Here is an 18,849-nt window from a genome sequence, read left to right as displayed (position 1 = left end):
TTGATCAGAGTAAGTCTAAATAGTATTTGAACTAATGGTGGAGCAGTAAAAACTCCTGAAGCACATGGGCTTAGTAGTCAAACTCAAAGATAGCATTGAAGTGGTATAAGGCTTTTATCCAGTGAGCTGAATACATGAATGACATAAGGCATTATAGTTAGACTAGAGGCCAGGTGCATGAAATTCATGCACAGGTAGGGTTCCTAGGCCTGGGCAATCAGGGCCAATCAGATTCCCCACCTCCCCACCTCCTCCTTCCCTCACCACCCACATCTGCCACCACCCACCCCCAATTCCCCATCCAAGCCTGGAACCCGGCCCCTATTGAGCGATTGGGACCTACCGGCCAGGGGGAGGTACTGGGAGGTTGGCCAGCAGGCCCCAATTAGGAGATTGAGGCCTGCTGGCTGGGGAAAGGGGCCAACCACCACTGTGGCTAGTGGGTGTCAGGGCGATCAGGGCCTGCTTGCCAGGGGGAAGAATGGGGAAGGGATCTGGGAAGTTGGCTGCTGACCCCAAAGAGGGAGCCAGCCCTTGGCCCCACTGGGAAAGGGGCCACATCCACTGCCACCCACCCCTGGTTCCCTGTCCCAACCTGGGGGCCTAGCCCAAATCAGGCAAACAAGGCCTGCCAGCTAGGGGGAGGGGCTGGAAGGTTGGTTGGCAGGCTAAGTTGGCGAACAGGGCCTGCAGGCTGGGGGCAGTTCCCACATTGACTGTCTTCCCCCTGGTGGTGAGTGCACATCATAGCGACTGGTCATTCCAGTTGTTCAGTTGTACCAGTCACTTAGGCTTTTATATATACAGACTAGAGGCCTGATTCACGAAATTCACGCCAAGGCCTTGCCCCCCCCCCCCCCCCCCATAGCTGCAGAAACCTCTGCATTGGCCCCTGCCTGCTGAGGCTTTGTCTGGAAGGAGGGAAGTCTGGAAGGACATCTGCTCTAATTAGCATATTACACTTTTATTATTATAGATGTTGGGATAATCAGTCTAACTGCCAAACCCAAATCAGGCTCAGGGTTTTCTAGTTTGCCCTAAGGAGTTACCTTTGCTAATCCCTTAACCCCTGTATCTCATATTCACAAAGGACTCTTTTCTAGTACTGTGCATAATTTTCCTCCATGTACTTATTTAGCCCTAAGTAATACATTGATTGTGTAATTTCTGTTACTAATGTCCTCTCTGCCCATCTAAGTGGTTTGTATTTCATGTGCATATAATTTCTAATACAAATAACATCTAGTTCATGAGTATAAAATTTACATAAACTCTATGAGGGTAATTGATCAGAAGTCATTTTCTTGGTGTCTAAGACATGAACACTGTCTGATGCCAAACTTGAGCTTTCTTATTATGCAGTGTTGGAAATGTCTCTGTTCCTGGAGTTTACTATGTTCTCCATTCAGTTCTTCACCCTTTACTGTCACACCACTACTTCTGGAGGAACTGGTAATCTGGTAACATTGGAGCAAGGACTGACAAATTTAGAGAAAGTGCCTGAAATCAGTATTATTTGGAAGTGTACTTTTTTTATGGGGTTTTAGATGCTTCTGGTAATGCAGTATAAATTAAATTAGCCAACCTCTCAGAAAGTAAGGGAACATGTTAACATAAAAATAATTTATTTACATTTCTTTTACATTTTCAGAGTACAACACATTTATCAGTTTTAGATTTTAGCTGTATACATGGTGACCTACTTATCTTATTATTTTTAATTCAGCTTTTAAGGAGAGAGACTGAATTGAAGTTTAAAAGTATTTTTGCAAGGGTCATGTTTGAAGAAGGTAAAGAAAGAGCCTGGAGAGAAAAAAAAATCTATCAATCTCTATATACACAATAATTTTATCTTGTTATTTTTGCACCTTCAAATTCTATAAAAAAGTTAAGAATAGACTTCTTTCAACAAATTTATATTCTGAGACATGTCTAAAAATAAAAATGCAGAATGTTTGTGAAATTTAGATTCACATTCTCAAAAAGGGAAACAGCTCCATTCACTCCCAAAGCTCCTCAAATCTTTATCTCTGACCACATTTTATCTTTGCTTCTTGTAGAACATGTTTGTGTTAACTTGGTGGGGACCAACATCTTTACTGGTTGATATCCAGATACTACTATTGACAAAATGGGATACCAGAATTCTCACCACTGCAAACTTAACTTTGACTTAATTGGGAAAGAGGAACTATTTCCAGTATGTGTAGAGGCCAAAACGGAAGCACAACCCACCAGGAACCTTGAGAGATACCAATGAAGAGCAAGATGTGAACCAATTACTGGGAAGTCAGCAAGATCTAATCAGAAGTCTGAGGCTGTGTGTGTTCTGGAATCACAACTACTAACTTCTGTATGACGGTGGGTGATCTTGTTTGTGGCATGCTGCTCTGAAATACTACAAATGTATAAGTATATATTAATTTGTACCTATTTTCATCAAATAAACTCAATACTCTCCCTATGACTAAAAATAATTTCAATTTCTCTCCATTGATCTGTCTCATATGTCTATGTTTTAGAGATAGATTTAAAGAATGAAGAAGCAGGGAGAAGGCCAGAGAACTATTTAACTTTTTAGCCTTTAAAAAAAAATACTGAATTTATTTGGGTGACATCCATACTAATAAAAGGGTAATATGCTAATTAGACCAGATTGACTGGATGTCTTCTGGACATCTGACGTCCTTCCAGATGAAGCCAAGGCCTGGCTGGGGGAAGCCACCCTGGACCCTGCCACCCGTGGTCATGGTCCTGGGTGCCTGTGGCCCCGGCTGGAGGCAGGGAAGCTGCCCACGGTCACAGTCCCGGGTGCCTGCAGCTAGCCAGAGGGAGGGAAGCCCAGGTCCTGGTTGCCTGTGACTGGCTGGAGGAGGAAAGACTGGTTCCCGGGTGCAGGGGCTGAGGCAGAGACAGTTAGGGGCAATCAGGCAGGCAGGCAGGCAAGCAGTTAGGAACATCAGGCAGGCAGAGTGGTTAGGGGCAATCAGGCAGGCAGGAGAGTGGTTAGAGGCATTCAGACTGTCAGGCAGGTGAGTGGTTAGGAGCCAGCGGTCCCAGATTACAAGAGGGTGCAGGCCAGGCTGAGGGACCTCCTTGCCATGCAAGAATTTCATGCACCAGGCCTCTAGTTGGTTAATAAAATTATATAGGTTTCAAGTGTACAATTCTACAATACATCATCTGTATATTGAATGTGTGTTCACCACCCAAAGTCAAGTCTTCTTCCATCACCATTATCTCCCCTTTACCCTCTTCTACCTTGTTCCATACCTTTTCTCTCTGGTTATCACCATACCATTGTATGTGTCTATGAGTTTTTTTGTGCTTTTTCTGTTTAATTCCTTCACTTTTTTTAACCCAGATCCCCAAACTAACTCTCTGCTTACAGTTCGCAGTCTGTTTCTGTATCTGTGAGTCTGTTTCTATTTCGCTTGTTTATTTTGTTCATTAGACTCCACATATAAGTGAAGTCATATGGCTTTTGTCTTTCTCTGATTGGCTTGTTCCATTTAATGTAATACTCTCCAGGTCTATCCATGCTGCCCCAGAAGGTGAAATTTCCTTTTTTTTTTTTTCATAGTTGAGTAGTATTCGATTGTGTAAATGTACCACAGCCTTTTTATTTACTGGTCTATTGATGGACCTTAGGATTGCTTCTAAATCTTGCCTTTTGTAAATAATGCTACAATGAATATAGGGGTGCATATGTTCTGTTGAATCAGTGTTTCAGCATTCTTCAGATGTATTCCCAGAAATGGCATCACTGGGTCATAAGGCAGTTCCATTTTTAATTTTTTGAGGAAACTCCATACTGCAATCTTCAGTGGCTGCACCAATTTGCATTCCACCAAATGAGTACAAGGGTTCCCTTTTCTCCACATCCTCGCCAGCACCTGTTTGTTGATTTACTGATAAAAGCCATTCTGACAATTATGACAGGTAATATCTCATTGTAGTTTTAATTTGCATCTCTCTGATTATCAGTGACATTTAATATCTTTTCATATATCTATTGTCCATCTGTATGTCCTCTTTGGAGAAGTGTCCACTCAGGTCCTTTGACCATTTTTAAATTGGATTGTTTATTTTTTAGTGTGGAGTTGTATCATTTCTTTCTAGATTTTGAATAATAACCTCTTATCAGATATATCATTGGTGAATATGTTCTCCCAAACATATTCAACTCTCGAACAAGTGAGTTGTCTTCATTTTGTTGATAGTTTTTTTTTTCCACTGTGCATATCTTTTTAGTTTGATATAGTCCCATTTACTTATTTTTTTCTTTTGTTTCCATTGCCCAAAGGGACATATCAGAAAAAATATTGCTAGGAAAAATGTCTGAGATTTAATGTCTATTTTTGCTCCTAGAATTTTTATGGTTTCCCAACTTACATGTAAGTCTTTAATCCATTTTGTGTATGTTCTTGTGTATAGTGTAAAAAGGTGGTCTAGTTTTATTTTTTGCATGTGTCTGTCCAATTTTTCCAATACCATTTATTGAATAGAATATTTTTTACCCCATTGCATGTCTTGCTTACTTTGTCTAATATTAATTGATAATAAAAGCATGGGTTTATTTCTGGGCTCTCTATTCTGTTTCATTAATCTATGTGTCTGTTTTTTTAAAAAAATATATTTTTCATTTAAAAAAATATATTTTACAGAGAGGAAGGGAGAGAGATAGAGAGTCAGAAACATTGATGAGAGAGAAACATCGATCAGCCGCCTCCTGCACATCTCCCACTGGGGACGTGCCTGCAATCCAGGTACACGCCCCTGACCGGAATCAAACCTGGGACCCCCGAGTCTGAAGGCTGATGCTCTATCCACTGAGCCAAACTGGTTTCGGCTATGTGTCTGTTTTTATGCCAGTACCATGCTGTTTTGATTGCTCTGGCCTTGTACTATAGTTTGATATCCGGTAGCATGATTCCTTCAACTTTGCTCTTTTTTCTCAAGATTGCTGTAGCTATTCGGGGTCTTTTGTGGTTCCATATGAATTTTTGGAATATTTGTTCTAGTTTTGTGAAATACACTACTTATATTTTGATAGAAATTACATTGAATCTATAGATTTCTTTAGGTAGTATGAACATCTTAAATAATGTTAATTCTTCCTGTCCATGAAAATGGTATATGTTTCTACTTATTTTTATCTTCTCCAATGTCTTCAGTGGCATAATTTTTTAAGTATAGGTCTCTTACATAGTTGGTTAAATTTATTCCAAGGTATTTTCTGATGCAATATCAATGGGATTGTATTCTTAGTTGTGCTTTTTGATAGGATATTATTGATGTGTAAAAATGCAACTAATTTCTAGATATTTATTTTGTACTAGAGGCCCGGTGCACGAAATTCGTGCACTGGGGGGTGGGGGTTCCCTCAGCCCAGCCTGCCCCTCTCACAGTCTGGGAGCCCTCAGTGGATGTCCAACTGATGGCCACAGTCTGGCAGCAGAGGCTCAGAGCAGGCGTCCCGTGTGTGTGTGTGTGTGTGTGTGTGTGTGTGTAAGTGTCTGCTGGGGCCTGCCCCCAGCCGCACCATGTAGGCTCGGAGCAGTTGCCGTGTGTGTGTGTGTGTGTGTGTGTGTGTGTGTGTGTGTCTGCTGGGGGCCTGCCCCAGCCACACCGTGGAGGCTTGGAACAGGCAACCCTCTGTGTTGATCTCTCAGGATCCTGGCCTCCATTGCGTGTTGCTCTCTCCCTTGAGCTGTGGCCAGGGCGGGGTTCTGCCTGCAGGCCGCCCTTTTCTGCTCTCAGATCGCCATGGGGTCCTGGCTGGGGGCGGGGCTTAGGTGGTGCGGGGCTTAGGAGGCACACGGGGGTCCAGGCTGGGGGCGGGGTCGCACACGGGGGCCCAGATGGCGGCTAACTCTGGCCAGCCCTGCCTGAATATGCAAAGTAGCCACCTTCTTTGTTGGCTGTTAATTTGCATATCACTCTGATTGGCTGATGGGCGTAGCAAAGATATGGCCAATTAGCATCTTTGTCTTTTATTAGATAGGATTTTGCTAGTTTACTGTATTCATATTTTAGTTCTAGTAGTTTTTTGGTGGAATCTTTTGGATTCTCTATGTACAGTATCATGTCAGCTGCAAATAAGGACAGTATTACTTGTTCCTTTCCAATTTAGATGCATTCTGTCTGATTGTGGTTAGTGCTTCCAGTACTATGTTGAATAAGAGTGGTGAAAGCAGAAATCCCTGTCTTGTTACAGATCTTAAGGGAAACACTTGCAGTTTTTTCCCTTTGAGTATGATGTTGGCTGTGGGTTTGTCATATATGACCTTCATTATGTTGAGGTATGATCCCTCTATTCCTACTTTGCTGAGAGGTTTTTTTTAAAAAAATTTAATTAATTTTTAGAGAGAGTGGAAGGAGAGGAAGAGAAACATTGATGTGAGCACAAAACATTGATTGGCTGCCTCCTGCATGCCCCACAAAGGGGGATCAAGCCACAACCCTGGCAGGTGTTCTGATCAGGAATTGAACTGGATACCTTTCATTGCACAGGACGATGCCCAACCAACAAAACTACACTATTCAGGGAACTGAGAGTTTTTATAGAATTCTTTTTCTGCATCTATTAATATGATCATGTCATTTTTATCCTTCATTTTATGTGGTATTATTGATTTGCAGATATTGTATCAACCTTGCCTCCCTGGAATAAATTCAGTTGATCATGGAGTATGATATTTTTAATGTATTCCTTGATCTGGTTTGCTAAATTTAGTTAAGAATTTTAACATCTATTTTCATCGGGATATTGGCCTATACTTTTCTTACTTTGCAGTGTACTTATCTGGTTTTAGAATTAAGATAATTCGGACTCTGTAAAATGAGCTTGGGAGTATTTCCTCAACTTTACATTTTTGGAATAGTTTGAAAAGAATAGTGTTGTTGTTTGACTGTTTGGTAAAATTAACCTTTGAAGCTATCTGGAATTTTGTTTGTTGGAGATTTTTAAATTATTATTATTGCTTCAATTTCATTAGTTGTAATTGATCTATTCAGATGTTCTGATACTTCCTGACTTGGTTATGGAAGATTATATGTTTCTAGGAATTTATCCACTTCTAGATTGTCAAATTTGTTGGCATATAGTTGTTTATAATTTTTTTTTTTTTTTACAATCCTTTGTATTTCTCTGGAGTCAGTCTTGCTTCTTCTTTTTCACTTTTTATTTATTTGGGTTTTCTCTTTCTCTCTCTCTCTCTTTTTTTTTTTTTTTTTTTTGATGCGTCTGGTTAAAGGTTTGTCAGTCTTGTTTATCATTTCAAACCACCAGCTGTTGGTTTTATTGATTTTTTGTATTGTTTCTTTAGACTTCATTTCATTTATTTATGCTATGATCTTTTTTTTCCCCCTTACCCGAGGATAGTTTTTCAATTGCTTTTTTAAGAGAGTGGAAGGGAGGGAGGGAGGGAGAGAGAGGAGAGACACATGGTTTGGTTGCCTACATGCCCTAACCCAGGTCAGGGAGATCGAACCTGCAACCCAGGTAAGTGTCCTCAACTGGGAACTGAACCCATGATCTTCTGGTACACAGGCCAACACTATCCCTAAAGCCACATTGGCCATTGCTCTGCTCTGATCTTTGTTATTTCTTTTCTTCTACTCACTTTGGACTTTTTTGCTATTTTTCTAGTTCCTTTAGGTGTAAAGTTAGATTGTTTATTTAAGGTCTTCTTATTTCTTGAGCTAGACTTATACTGTGAATTTCCCTCTTAAGGCTGCTTTCACTGTATCCCATAGATTTTGTGTTGTTGAGTTGTCATTTTCATTTGTTTCAAGGTATCTTTTGATTTCTTCCTCGATCTCATTATTAGCCCATTCATTGTTTTGTATCATGTTATTCAGTTCCATGTCTGTGTGTTTTTCGTTTTTTTCTTGTAATTGATTTCTAGTTTCATATTATTCTGGTCAGAGGAGCTGTTTGTTATGATTTAAATCTTCTTAAATGTATTGATCCTTGTTTTGTGTCCTAACATGCGTGTGATCTATTCTAGAAAATGTTCCATGTGCACTTGAAAAACATTCCTATTCCACTGCTTTGGCATGAAATGCTCTGAATATATCAATTAAATACATCTGATCTAGTTTGTCATTTAAGGTCGCTATTTCCTCTTCACTTTTCTGTCTGGAAGATCTATCATTGATGTCAATGGGGTATAAAAATCCCCTACTATGATTGTATTACTTTTGATCTCTTCCTTTATGCTTTATATATTTAGGTGCTCCTATGTTGGGTGCATAAATGTTTACAAGGGTTATATATTCTTGTTGGATTTCTTTCTTTATCATTATGTAGTGTCCTTTTTTGTCTCTTACTACAGACTTTGTTTTAAAGGCTATGTTTTATTTTATTGATTAAGGTATTACATATGTGTCCTTATCTCCCCATTGCCCTCCCCCCACACTCATGCCATCACCCCACTTTTGTCTGTGTCCATTGGTTAGGCTTATATGCATGCATACAAGTCCTTTGGTTGATCTCTTCCCCTTACCCCCACCCTCCCCTCCCTTCCCTCTGAGGTTTGACGGTCTGATCGATGTTTCTCTGTTTCTGGATCTGTTTTTGTTCATAAGTTTATATTGTTCATTATTTTCCATAAATAAGTGAGATCATGTGATATTTATCTTTCTCTGACTGGCTTATTTCGCTTAGCACAATGCTCTCCAGTTCCATCCATGCTGTTGCAAATGGTAAGAATGCCTTCTTTCTTACCACAGTGTACTAGTCCATTGTCGATATAAGTATTGCTGCTCAGCTTTTACTTTTTTCACTTCCATTTGCATGAAATATCTTTTTCCATCCCTTTACTTTTAGTTTGTTTATCTTTTATTCAAGGTAGGTCTCTTGAAACATATATAAGGGTCTTATTTTCTTATCTATTCAGCTATCCTATGTCTTTTGACTTGAGAGTTTAAGCATTTACATTTAAAATAATCATTGTCAGGTGCGTATTTATTGCACTTCATTCTTTTAACTATGTTCCCATGTATTTTATTTTTTGTTTCTTTCTTCTTCTTTTTTTAAAGAAAACACTTTTACATTTCTTGTAATACTGGTTTGTTGGTAACAAAGTCCCAAATAACCCACCATTTACCACTAGATTATAATTGACAAAAAGTCAGGAACATGTCAATCTTGTTTGCTATTATATACCTAGTGACTAGCACTCAAATGTTTAACATATATAGGCACTTAAGGAATATTTTCTAAAATAGGTAATGCAAAAAGGAGTAGTTTGTTATTGGTGTATTTTAGACCTCTTAGTTCCTATTCGTATTTTCTGAACTTAGTTGGACTCAGACAGTGGCCATTCCCATTTCTTGAGCTCTTTGGTTCCTGTAGTGGGAAGAGAGTGTACTAGGCTTTGCTAATCCTCCCACAGCCCTGTTTCCTTGCCCCTTAATGACTAAGCCATTGTCTTGCATGCCCATTGTAACCTTATGGATACATCTACAAGACTGAGAAATTGAATATAGTTAACAATCAAGAGAAAGTTCATTATCCCCCATATAATTATGTTTGTTATTGTTGTACCTCAGGGAGCTACTATGCTTGAAATCCTCCAAATTCCAATGTTTGGGCCTTTCACACCCTTGGCCTGGAGAGCTGCATACTTTTTCCCTTTTTTTTAAAATAAGCCAGCTTGTTGGTACCTGGTAAAGGCTATTGTTTCCTGTAAATACTGGGGCTATTTTGATTAATCTTGATGTAAAAAAATGTTTAAAACTTCTAATCCTTTGCTTACTTACCCCAATAGCATTTAATTTATGTATGTTAGCAGATATTTATTTTGTCCTATTATGGCCTGTCCTGTTGGTGGAGGGGACTACTACCTGTATATGAGTTATATTGGAGGCAAAATTGCTCCTAGAAGTCATAGAAAATTAGCTGGTATATGGGGATGGGTGAAGCCATTAGAGGTGGTGGTAATGGTGATGTGGCAGCTTTAATGATAAAGAAACTAACCTCTACTACTAAATTTACCTAAATCCCAAAAGCTTGATTTTATGGTCCTATTTCAATTACGTAAAATATCCTAGCATAGTTGAATATTTGTACTCATATATTTCTAGACAGTGCACTGTAATAAATTAGACTCATTCGTTAGCATAATATCAAACATTTTGTCTGATATTATAATGCAGTGTTGGAACAATGACATTTTGAACTATGTAGCAATTATTTATTTTCTGACAGTACACTATGTCCATGTCACAACTTTTCTGTTAATGGGCCATCATCACTCACTGCCACTGACAGACACAGAGCTTAAGATTATAAAGATGGAATGCCAGTAGGATGGCAAAAATCATGACAAATGTAACTGACAATGTCCTTCTTTCTGACAGAACTTTACTGAAAACCTTACTCATAGAAATATACTTTTCCACAGCATGAACCTTACTGAAAAGGTTCTCAAAATATTAAAGGAATAAATAATATCAGTTCTCTAGATTTCCCCCCCAAAATCAGAAATAAATGAACTCAAAATCTGAAAAGATATGATAAGGTTGAGTGAAAATTAAAATATTTTAATGTACTATTTTCTCCCAACTAATGATTATGTGTTATTAAATATCTCAAATTCATACTTAATCTTTAAAGTATACAATGAAAACGGCAGACTGTTTTGTTTATTCATAATTTGATATGCATTTAGAATGCTCCACTTTTTGTCTTGTTTGAATAATACTGCTATAAACATTCATGTACCAGTTTTTATAAGAACATACGTTTTTAGGGGTATATGCTGTGGAAAGGTATATGTCTATGAGTGAAATTGCTGGATCATATGGCATTAGGGATTGATTGTATCCTCCCACTCTAATTCATATGTTGGAGTCCTAAATTTCTAGACCTCAGAATATGACATTATTTGGAATGAGGATCACTGCAGATGTAATTAGTTAAGATGAAGTCCTGTTGAAGTTGAGTGGGCCCTGAATCCAAAGCACTGATGTCCCATAAAAAGGGCAAATTTGGAGAGGCACAAGGAGAACACCATGTGAACAAGCAGGCAAAGATTGGGTGATGTTTCAAAACAAGGAACACCACAGGTTTTAACAAACTACCAGAAGCTAAGAGAGAGGGCCGGAACAAATCCTCCCTCATGCGCCTCAGAAGGAACCAACTCTGTGAATACTTTGATCTCAAACTTCTAGCCTCCAGAATTGGAGAGAATAAAATTCTGTTGTTTTAGTCATCCAGTTTGTGGTACATTGTTAAGCACAATATAGGTCACTATCTATATCTTCTATTAGACCTGTTAATATTTGCTTTATTTACTTAGGTGCTTCAATTTTGGGTGCCTATAATATTAACAAATGCTATATACTTTTTTTAATTGACCCCTTTATCATTATATTAGAGGTCTAGTGCATGAATTCATGCACCAGTGGGTTTCCTCGGCCTGGCCTGCGGGATCAGACTGAAACCAGCTCTCCGACATCCCTCGAGGGGTCCTGGACTGCGAGAGAGTGCAGTGACCAGATACTTAGCATATTAGGCTTTTATTATATAGGATATTTACTAAGAAAGACCATATTCTGAGCCATGTAAAACACAGTTCGAGAGACCTGCACTCTCTTGCAGTCCAGGACCCCTCGAGGGATGTCGGAGAGCTGGTTTCAGTCTGATCCTGCAGGCCAGGCTGAGGAAACCCACTGGTGCATGAATTCATGCACTAGACCTCTAATATAATGATAAAGGGGTCAATTAAAAAAAGTATATAGCATTTGTTAATATTATAGGCACCCAAAATTGAAGCACCTAAGTAAATAAAGCAAATATTAACAGGTCTAATAGAAGATATAGATAGTGACCTATATTGTGCTTAACAATGTACCACAAACTGGATGACTAAAACAAGCCAGGGAGAGATGCAAGAGGTTGGCCAGCCAGGGAGGACCACGGGAGGGCTACAGGGCAAGCCCTGCCTGTCTCCCTCACTCCCAATCAGCCAGACCCCAGCAGCAAGCAAACCTACCAGGACTGTTTGAGCAGCCTTAGCATATTATTAGCATATTATGCTTTGATTGGTTGAATGGATGACCAGATACTTAGCATATTAGGCTTTTATTATATAGGATATTTACTAAGATAGACCATATTCTGAGCCATGTAAAACACAGTTCAAAAAATTTAGGAGACTAGAAATCATACATTTTCTTTGACACAACCAATTAAACTAGACAGCAATGGCAGAAAGCTGAAAAATCTAAAAATATTTGGAGATTAAACAACACATTTTGACTTTAGGAAATTAGTATATAAAAAGCAACTTAAGACTGAAGCATTCACAATTGGAAATAATAAAAGTTAGAACATAAATCAAGTAAATTCAGTACAAATCAATAGGGAAAAAAATCAATATGTAAAAGCTGTTTCTGTAAAAATAAGAATAAAACATAACTTCTGTCACAATAACTAAGGAAAAATAGAGAAAACACAAATTAATAAAATCAGAAAATCATCTCTACTATTGTCTGTCCATTAAAAAGATAATTTAAAAAAGGGGGAAAAAGATAATTTAAAAATGCCAAAAAAACTTCATGTACACAAACTTGATCATTTATATGAAACAGACCAATTCCCAGGAAGACACAATCTACTAAAAGATTGTGTGCCAAGAGAATAAATAATATAATTGACTTATACCTATCAATAATTAATATGCTTCACAAAAAGAAAGCACATAAAGGTTTCATTAGTGAATTCCACAAAATATTAAAGGAATAAATAATACTGGTTCTCTAGATTTCCCCCAAATAATCAGAAGCAAGGGAATACTTCCTAAATCATTCTATGAGGTCAGCATTACCCTAATAACAAAACAATTAAAGACATTATAAGAAAAAAAAAAACTATTACAGGTCAACGTTCCTTTGAATTATGCAAAACATTTAAATATATTTATCAAGTCAAATCTAACAATGTATAAAAGGAATTATACATCATTCTCAATTGCTATTCATTCCTGATATGCAAGGTTGGTCCAAGACACTCACACAAAAGAATTCCTGTAATCCATCATACCAAAGGCTAAAGAAAAAAAAAAAATAACAATAAGTATAGAAAGGGAATTTTATTAAACCCAACACCTATACATGATAAAAAAAAAAAAAAAAACCTTCAGCAAAGGAAGAATGGGAAATAACTTTCTCAACTTGATAAAGAACATCTACAAAAAATGTATAGCTCACATCATACTTAATGGTTAGAAATGAAATACTTTCCCCCTAAAATCAAGAATAAATCAGGATGCCCTATCTCATCACTCCTACTCAATAATGTACTAGAACTCCTAATTGATGCAATAAGACAAGAAAATGAAATAAATGGCATATATATTGGGAAGGAAGAAATAAAACTGTCTATGTTTATAGAAAAATGATTGTATATGTAGAAAAATGAACAATTGACTAAACTTTCTTAGAACTAATAAGTGATTGTAGGAAATTTTCAGGGAACATAAGGATAACATACAAAATTAATTATTTTGCCATATAACAATCATGAACATTTGGAATTTGAAATTTAAGACACAATATCATTGCCCAGCCAGCATGGTTCAGTGGTTGAGCATCAACCTATGAACTAGGAGGTCACAGTTTGATTACCAGTCAGAGCACATGCCTGGGTTGTGGGCTTAACCCCCAGTGTGGGGCATGCAGAAGGCAGGCAATCAATGTTTCTCTCTCATCATTGATGTTTCTATCTCTTTCTCTCCCTCTCCTTTCTCTCTGAAATAAATAATAAAAGTATAAAAAAAACAAAAACAATACCATTTACATTAACAGCAAAATTTTGAAATGCTTAGGTATAAATCTAACAAAACATATCTAGGATCTATATGAGGAAAACTATTAAAAAATCTGATAAAATTCCTTAAATAAATTGAGAAAGGAAATCATATTTTATTTTATAGAAACTAACTCCCCACATCTACTTAATCCAATAAAAGATTTAGAGAAGAAGATGAAGCTTGTGAATAGAAATACTTCTTTAACCATTTGGTCCTAACTCTGTTCACATTTCCCTATTCCATTAAATTAGATATACCTGGGAGAGTGAGAGATCGAGAGGGGATTGTGTAGATGTGTCTGGAGAGTGTGTGTGTGAGCTAGGGACAGTTAGATCCTGCAGGACTTTCAGGGGCTGGCAGACTGGGTGGTCTTAGACCGAAAGACCCCCACCGCCGCTGCAAACACTCCCAGGCAGACTTCACGCCATCTTGAAGGGAGGAACTGCTGTGACTAGGATTCTAGCCTTACCACCACCCAGACTGGCTTCAGACGCAAACCGGGACCCTACAGCCAATCTGGACAAAGACCTGCTACCACAGCTGCAGGCCCAGGGACACTGAGACTCCAGACATCCCAGCCACAGATTTCTGTGAGTCAAAGAGAACATCCCCCTTCTTGCTGACCCACAGCAGCAGCACAGCGCCTGCATGACAGGTGGCAAGCGAGCAGTCCCCCTGCCCACAACAGCAGCTGTGCAGCCCTGCCCCCCTAGCAGACCAGGGACTTTGATTATTGGCGAGCACGATGGAGGCAGCACTGAGCACCAGTGACTTTGATTCTCAGCACATGCACGTGGGGACTCTGTTTCTTATCAAACACGGGGACCCTGATTCTTAGAGCACGCTCAAGGCCACATTGAGCACCAGAGACTCTGATTCTTGATTCTCGGCTCATGCACACGGGGACTGTTTCTCAGCATGCACATGGAGGGCCCCTGATTCTAGGTGCACGCGCTGAGCCACACCAAGTGCCAGTAACTCCGATCCTCGGGTTCTCGGATTCTCGGATTCTCGGATTCTCCGTGTGCACTGGGATCCTGATTCTTGGCGCATGTGCAGGGCCCCCGATTCTTGGCTCATGGGGCTCCTGCCAACCATGGCAGCCACACATCTCCATATCTGAGCTCTTCAGTGACTTTCGAGTGGCGTGACACTCCCACCGCACATGGCTCAGGGACCTGCAACTTGGTGCTTGGACCTTCTGGTGGGTGATAGCTAGAATGGGGAGACAATGAGACAATCCCCAAAGGAAAGAAAAAGAGAAATCACTAAGAAAGGAAATAAGTGAAATGGAGGCATACAATAAGAATTAGAAAGAGAGCAACAAGAAAAGCCCCAAGTGAGCAGAAGGAAGGAAATAATAAAGATCAGAGTGGAAATAAACGACATAGAGACCAAAAAATCAGTACAAAAGATCAATGAAACCAAGAGCTGGTTTTTTGAAAGGATAAACAAGATTGATGAACCTCTAGACAGACTCACCAACAAGCAAATAGAGAGGACCCAAATAAACAAAATCAGAAATAAAAGAGGTGAAATAATAACAGATCCGCAGAAATATGAAGAATCGTAAAAAAATGCCTTGAGCAACTCTATTCCAACAGATTGTTCAACTTAGAAGAAATGGACATATTTCTTGAAAAATACAACCTTCCAAAATGCAACCAGGAAGAATAAAAAAATCGGAATAGGCTGATAACTATGGAGGAAATTGAAGCAGTAATCAAAAACTTCCAACAAACAAAAGCCCTGGACCAGATGGCTTCACAGGGAGTTTTATCAAACATTCAAAGAAGAATTAAAACCTATACTTCTCAGACTATTCCAAAAAATTTAAGAGGAAGCAACACTCTTTCTAAGAAGCCAGCATTATCCTAATCCAAAAACCAGATAAAGACAATAGAAAGAAAGAGAATTACAGGCCAATATCTCTCATGAACATAGATCCCAAAATTCTCAACAAAATTCTAGCAAATCGAATCCAGCATTACATTAAAAAGATCATACACCATGACCAAGTGGAATTTATTCCAGGGATGCAAGGATGGTACAATATCCGCAAATTAATAAACGTGATACATCACATAAACAAACTGATAGATAAAAACCATATAATCATATCCATTGATGCAGAAAAAGCATTTGACAAAACCCAACACCCTTTCTTGATAATACTCTCTGCAAAGTGAGAATAGAAGGATCATACCTCAACATAATAAAAGCCATATATGACAAACCCACAGCCAACATCATACTCAATGGGCAAAAACTAAAACCATTTCCCCTAAGAACAAGAACAAGACAGGGATGCCCACACTCACCACTCCTGTTCCACATAGTACTGGAAGTACTATCCATGGTGATCAGACAAGAAGAAGAAATAAAAAGCATCCAGATTGGAAAAGAAGTAAAACTGTTATTATTCACAGATGACATGATATTGTACATAGAAAACCCTAAAGACTCCATCAAAAAACTACTAGACTTAATGAATGAATTCGGCAATGTAACAGGATACTAAATTAACACCCAGAAGTCTATGGCTTTTTTATACACCAATAATGAACTCACAGAAAGAGAAACTAAGAAAACAATCCCATTTACCATTGCAACAAAAAAATTAAGATACCTAGGAATAAGTTTATCCAGGGAGGTAAAGGACATGTCCTCAGAAAATTACAGGATGCTGAAAAAGAGATAGAAGAAGACATAAACAAATGGAAGAATATTCCATGTTCATGGATTGGTGGAATCAACATTAAAATGTCCATACTAGCCAAGCAATCTATAAATTCAATGTAATCTCTATTAAAATACCATTGGCATACTTGAAAGACCTAGAACAAACTCTCCAAAAATTCATCTGGAATAAAAAAATACCCCAAATTTAGCAAAACACCTTTATCTACAAAAGCCTAAATATCTTAGGAGGTTTAGATTACTAGAAAGACCATCACTATTGACAATGCTTAGAGGCTGGTTTCTTTCAAATATTAAAAACTAGCCCATGGGCTCAGATGCATTCTAACTAGTTAAATGTTCAAGAACTCCAAATAAGAAACATGAACCACAACTGCCCATTCAAAATTTCTATTCTTTGATTTAATAATGTTTTATAGAGCCACAGATTTTGATTCTAGAGTTTGCACTTATGAGAGATTCCTTTCTTTTTGCAAGGCATGTGGAGGTTTCTTCCCCTTTATCTTACTTTTCATCACAGCAAAGTTCTCTGCAGACCAGCAGAATAAAAGCATCACATGCTACATGGTGGATCTCTTCTATTAAAGTTGCACGTGGAAAGCACAATTATTCAGGCAAAGAATAGAATGGCTACATCCAACAATATATTATGTGCTAGCTAAACTTCAAAAGTGAAACCACTTTGGAGTAATAGGACTTGCAGTTATCTCAATGTTGTTGTTTTTTTAATTTCTTTATGATTAAGGTATTACATATTTGTCCTTATCCCCCCATTACCCCCTCCCATATCCCCCCCACTCATGCCCTCATGCCCTGTTGTCTGTGTCCATTGGTTAGGCTTATATGCACGCATACAAGTCCTTTGGTTGATCTCTCTGAAATTTAGATTATAATTGCGCCACCACTCACTGGATGGTCTTTGGAACCCAGAATCATTTTGAGTTGTAGGTTACTGCAGAAGAAAACAAATATAATTAATTTGAGGATTAATAAAATGCCAAAATTAGAGAAGACCTTAGTACAGAGCAAAAAGATCAAGTAAGGAGGCTGAGAGCAGGAGCCTACCTTTTTGTGGGGATCAAGCTAAAGCACCACAATGTAACACTGGGAAATCCCTGTGTTTAGCTGGCAACAAGCCAGCTCTTGGGGTTGTGGTGGTGGGAGAGGATCTCATCCTCTACTGGAAGTGTTTACTATCCCTTAAGCCCAAAGTGTACAGGAGCTGAGCAGCTGTCCCAGAAACAGCTGGCACCCAAATCTAGACAGGCAGTCCCCAGTAAGTCCATTTCCCTACTGCCATGTTCACTTTGTCAAGCTTGCAATATAAGAAGAGAGAACTTCAGAGGGGAAGGGGAAGTTGCATTAGAAAGAAAGCTAGACCATGTTCAGCAGGTGTCCTGCCTGCTCTGCATCTCTGAAGAATAATGAGTGTGGGGGTGGTGAGGAGGGTGAGGGGGGTGTATTGGAATCTCTGTTATGCTGACCCTGGCCTAATGAGTTTTCCCTTTTCTTTAAAAAAAAAATATATATTTTATTGATTTTTTACAGAGAGGAAGGTAGAGGGATAGAGAGTTAGAAACATCGATGAGAGAGAAACATCGATCAGCTGCCTCCTGCACACCCCCTACTGGGGATATGCCTGCAACCATGGTACATGCCCTTGACTGGAATCGAACCTGGGACCCTTCAGTCCGCAGGCCGACGCTCTATCCACTGAGCCAAACCAGTCAGGGCTCCCTTTTCTTAATAAAGCTTATTTCTTAATCCATGTTATGTGATGGTGTGATGTTGAGAGATTTGTTCTGTCCTCTTGCATGAACGATGCAGCCTGGAGGGACCCACCTGATGCAACATATGTTCAGGCTCCCCTGAGAACTATATATAGTTCTCAGATACTGAAGGATATTGTCTCTGTTCCTTTCATCCTGGTGCAGGCTGCAGCTCATGCTGGAGTCTGGCAACCTGTGAGCCTCTTCCTACAATAGGTAACTGTTCGATGGATAGAACAAGTTCTACTCACAGCTCCATACACTGAGTAAGAAGCAAGGCTCTCTATCTTATGTGTGCATGGCTTATTCTTAATCCTCTTCTCTGACCTAGTCACCATTTTTCTTCATGTAATTTCAATCATAACCTTTTCAAAAGTCTTACATATTTATTAATGATGCCCATATTATCATTGTTGGATTCAATATGAATCTTCAACTCCATGTGAATGGCCAAAGGTAACACAAACTTAACATATCAAAAATAGTCACTTATTTTACAATTGAATCTCTCAAGTTGTCTCCCCCACAGTCTCATCTATCTCAGTAAATGTCTC

Source organism: Myotis yumanensis, unplaced genomic scaffold, assembly GCF_028538775.1.
Source record: "Myotis yumanensis isolate MYYU_CA2020_CCGP unplaced genomic scaffold, mMyoYum1.0.hap1 SCAF_2, whole genome shotgun sequence".
NCBI lineage: Eukaryota > Metazoa > Chordata > Mammalia > Chiroptera > Vespertilionidae > Myotis > Myotis yumanensis.
Note: the sequence above shows the minus strand (reverse complement) of the source record.